Here is a 4,472-nt window from a genome sequence, read left to right on the forward strand (position 1 = left end):
TTAGTACAGGGTCTACAGGGTCTCTCTACATAGATCAGACTCGGAGTGATTCTCCTGCTTTCAGCCTCCCAAATGCTGGGATTACAGGTGTGCAACACTAAGCCCAGTCTTCATCACTGTCTCAGCGTGCCCTGGGCCAGCTCGGCACACCGGGGACCAAACCCCGGCCGCTGCGCTCTGCCTAAGCAGGTGCTTTAGTCCCCTGAGCTATCAGGCCGGCCCTGCTTTTTATTTTTTTGAGACATGCTCTCACTATGTAGATCAGATTAGCTTTGAACTCCCTTGGCATGTAGCTCAGGCCAAATTGTATTCCTCTGGAAGGAGGGGAAGACGAGCCTTAGAGGGCTGCAGGTAGCTGTAGCCAGCAGTATTGGGTGCAGTCTGATCTGACAAGTGACCACAAATTTCATGGCTTAGAACAACACCATTATTATTATTTGTATTTTAGGGAAGGGTCTACAGGGTGTTCAGGGTCTCACTACTAGATTGGACTTGTAGTGATCCTCCTGTTTACAGCCTCCCAAGAGCTGGGATTACAGGTGCACACCTCCACGCCCAGTCTCAATCACCATCTCAGGAGCCCTGAGGGCGGGGCCAGCATGCAGGCCTGGGGATTGAACCCCTGGCCCCTGCGCCTGCTTGAAGGCGCTTTAATCCGCTGAGCTATTTGGCCGACCTTCCACTTATTCTCTTGCAGTGCTGGACCTCATAAGTCCAAAGTCAGTTTCACCTGCTAGTTAGGTGTCAGCAGGACTGGTTCCCTTTGGTGGCTCCCATGGAGAATCCATACCCGTGCCTTTTTCAACCTCTTATTCCTTGGCTCGTGGCCCCATCCTTTCCTTGAAGGCACATTAATCTAGTATCAGCTTCCATCATTTTACTGCCTTCTCTGCTAACTTACTTCTGTTAACCGTTTTGAGACAGGGTCTCACTATATACTCCAGGCTGGCCTTGAATTTGTAGTAATCCTCCTGCTTCAGCTTGCCACGTGCTGGGATTGCAGGCATGTGCCACCACAGCAGACTGTGGGTGTCCCCCTTATAAGGACCCTTGTGGTCACCCAGGCCAGACCCAGATAATATAAGACCATCTTCCCATCTCAAGCTCATTAATGTACTCGCATCTTTACAATTTCTTTTGCCATATAAGGTAACAAGGATCCTGAAGGTTATGATGTAGATATATTTGGGGATCATAATTTAACTTTATTCTACATTTACCTCATTTGTTCATTTACTAATAAAATATGTAGGTATGTGTGTGTATATGCATATTTGTATTGGTACCGGGGATTAAACCCAGGGAGTGTTGAGCTACACACACGTACTCTGCTCCTTTATTTGAGACAGGGTCTTGCTAAGCTGCCCAAGCTGGCCTCAGACTTGTGATCCTCCTGTCTCAGCCTCCTGAGTAGCGGGAGTTATAGGCATGCACCACTCCACCCGGCTCATGAAATATTTATTGCACAAGACCTACATTTCAGGCATTACGGCAGGTGTTTGAAACACAGAAATTAAAAGACAAGGTCCCTACTTCTATGGAATTTATATTCTAATGGAGAGACCAAGTGAAAAAATTGCTAGGATGTTAAGCAAAACTGCAACATGCACTATTTTAAAGAGCAAGTCGTGAGTTGGAGAAATAGCTCAGTGGCACAGTGCCTGGCTGGCAAGGGCAAAGTCTTGAGTTCAATTCTCGGTACCGCAAAAAAACAAAAACAAAAAAGAGTAAGTCATGTGATAGAAAAAAAAATGACAAGGAGTCGGTGATGGGGGCCGGGGAGATGGCTCAGAGGAATAAGCGCTTCCCTGGCAAGTGCAAGGGCCTGAGTTCAATCCCGTCTCCCCCGCCCCCCACGCCAAAAAAAGAGTCCATGATAGCTGTGTTATGGGTACTCGGGCAGGTGGTTAGGAAAGATGATTAATCTCCAGGGTGCAGCTGAGAGCCTAGTGGGCGGAACGAAGCCTGAGGGATTATTTCTGATAACCTCCGGCCTGAATGACCTAAGAGAATTTTCCCAGCTGGATTTTGAAGTTGCTTTGTGTTGTTACTCTTTTTTGCTTTCCTTCTGCCGCTTTTCGGAATGGGACTGCCCCAACTGCCATCCCCCGCCTGCACTGCCAGTGTCCTGTCCGGGGCCGCAGGCCTGATTTCTTTTGGTCCACAGGTGAAGAATTCTGCCCTGGAAGGACTTCTGATATGAGGGAATTTTTTGTTTGTTTTAAACTTTGACTTCTTGCTGTAATAGAATAAGACCAGGCATGGTGGTGCACGCCTGCCTGTAATCCCGGAACTCAGGAGGCTGTGGCAGGGGAAGCATTGTGAGTTTGAGGCCAGCCTGGGCTACATAGTGAGCTCAAGGCCATCCTGAACTGCATAGCAAGACCCTGTCTCAAAAAGACCGAAAAATAGGGGCTGGAGAGATGGCTCAGTGGTCTAAAGCACCTACTTGAAACAAGCTTGGCAAAGCACAGGGACCGCGGTTCGATCCCCCAGCACCACATGCCAGCCAGCCCCGCCCCCTGGTGGGCTGAGCTGGCCACACACACACACACACAATAAATAAATGTAATAAATGAAAATAAATAAATAATTAAAAAAAAAAAGACCAAAAAATAGAAAGGAAGGAAGGAAGGACAGACGGAAGGAAGGAAGGAAGGAAGGAAGGAAGGAAGGAAGGAAGGATGGAAGGAAGGAGGGAAGGAAGGAGGGAAGGAGGGAAGAAAGGAAGGGCGGGCCAGCTAGATAGCTTAGCCCATTAAAGTGCCTGCTCAGGCAGATGCAGGGACCAGGGTCCATCCCGGTCTGACATGCTGGCCCCGCCCCCGGACAGACTGAGATAGTGACTGAGGCCAGGTGTGGTGGCACCTGTAATCCCAGCGCTTGGGAGGCTGAAAATGGGAGGATCACTACGAATCTGATCTGTGGGGGCCGGGGAGATGACTCAGTGGAATAAGCGCTTCCCTGGCAAGTGCAAGGGCCTGAGTTCAATCCCTGGTTACACACACACACACACAAAAGAATCTGATCTGTGTAGTGAGACCCTGTAGACCCTGTACTAAATACATTTAGAAAGACAGACAGACAAAATAAGTAAGTCAAGTGCCTGGGACATAGCTCACAGGCACAAGCACCTGCCTGGTAAGTGTGAAGTCCTGAGTTTGATTCTTGGTATGAGGAAAAATAAAACAAAAACAAAACAAAAAAAGTCAAAGGAAACTGAAGCAAAAGGATCCCAAGTGCCTTGGCTGTCTATTAGGTGGAGGGACCCTCAGCTAAGGAATGTAGACAACCTCCAGAAATGGAAAACAACCTCTGGCTTATGGGCAGCTCACGAAAATCAGGGAATTTTTTGGGCATTTTTGTTTCTTTGTTTAATGTAGTGCGGGCTGGCCTTGAACTGACTAGTTGGCCTCAAACTTGCAGTGACAGGAAAAAAAAAAAATCAAACTTGCAGTGATCCCTGCCTCTGTGTTTAGAGACCGCGTCGTATGACCTCGTGGCGCTGCTGACTTCTGCTAATAAGTTGGAGGAGTCCAGAATTGAATCCTGCAGGAGAACCTCCAGTAGGAGCCCAGGACTTCCAACACCTTGGCTATTTCCTGACTCCTGAAGGCAGAATTCAGTCAGCAGCCTGGACCTCTGACCTACAGAAGTATAAGAAAAGAAGCAGGTACTGTTTTTCGATGGTACATGTGTGGCAATCTATTGCGCAACCACAGAAATCACAGTTGCGGGGCATGGTGGTGCCTGACTGCAGTCTCAGCTACTCGTGACATGGAGACAAGGGTCACAAGCTTGCCCAGCCCAGACAGTTTAGCAAGACCCTGACCTCCTGCCCCCATGAAAAGCAGAAGGAGAAGGAATAGAGAAAAAAAAATTAATCTAGTGACTCTTGAATCGAGCTGAGTGTCAGGGACCAGTCTCGGCAGTGGCTCCACCCCTCCGTCCCCAGGGTGTAGCAAAGGCAAAGGTTCCAAGCTGGGAACAAGGATGCAGACCAGTACAAGGCTCCATCCTGCTCTGTGGAAGGTGGGAGAGGAAAGGAAGGCAGCGCCCAGGATGAGATGGCTGCTGGGGGTGGTCTGTGCCAGGCCATAGACGTCTCCTCGGCTGAATCCCAAATAAATGCCCCACCAGCGGATCCTGCAGCCTCTGGCCGCCACCGCCTAGTGCACTGTCCTAGCGCGTGCTCTTGCAAGGAGCCTCGCTTGCTCCTTCTGTCTTTCTCCCTCAAGCCTGTCCTGTTCTTTATTTCATTTCTTTTTTTTTTTTATTTATTTATTTATGTGTGTGTGTGTGTGTGTGTGTGTGTGGCCAGCTCAGCCCACCAGGGGGCGGGGCTGGCTGGCATGTGGTGCTGGGGGATTGAACCGCGGTCCCTGTGCTTTGCTAAGCTTGTTCCAAGTAGGTGCTTTAGACCACTGAGTCATCTCACCAGCCCCTCATTTCTCTTTTTTCCCCTCCTGGCT

General features: G+C 49.3%; 1 long non-coding RNA gene across 1 annotated transcript in view; it reads left to right on the plus strand.

Moving 5' to 3' along the window:
- The window catches only part of LOC111812021, a 10,824-nt gene extending 6,558 nt beyond the window's left edge, over positions 1-4,266 (plus strand). The window contains exon 3 of the long non-coding RNA XR_002817634.1: positions 3,480-4,266. This is a non-coding gene — a long non-coding RNA (uncharacterized LOC111812021). The remainder of the gene's footprint in view (positions 1-3,479) is intronic.
- Positions 4,267-4,472: the final 206 nt, after the last annotated feature.

This window comes from Octodon degus, unplaced genomic scaffold (assembly GCF_000260255.1).
Source record: "Octodon degus isolate 3935 unplaced genomic scaffold, OctDeg1.0 scaffold00001, whole genome shotgun sequence".
In the NCBI taxonomy this organism is placed as follows: Eukaryota; Metazoa; Chordata; class Mammalia; order Rodentia; family Octodontidae; genus Octodon; species Octodon degus.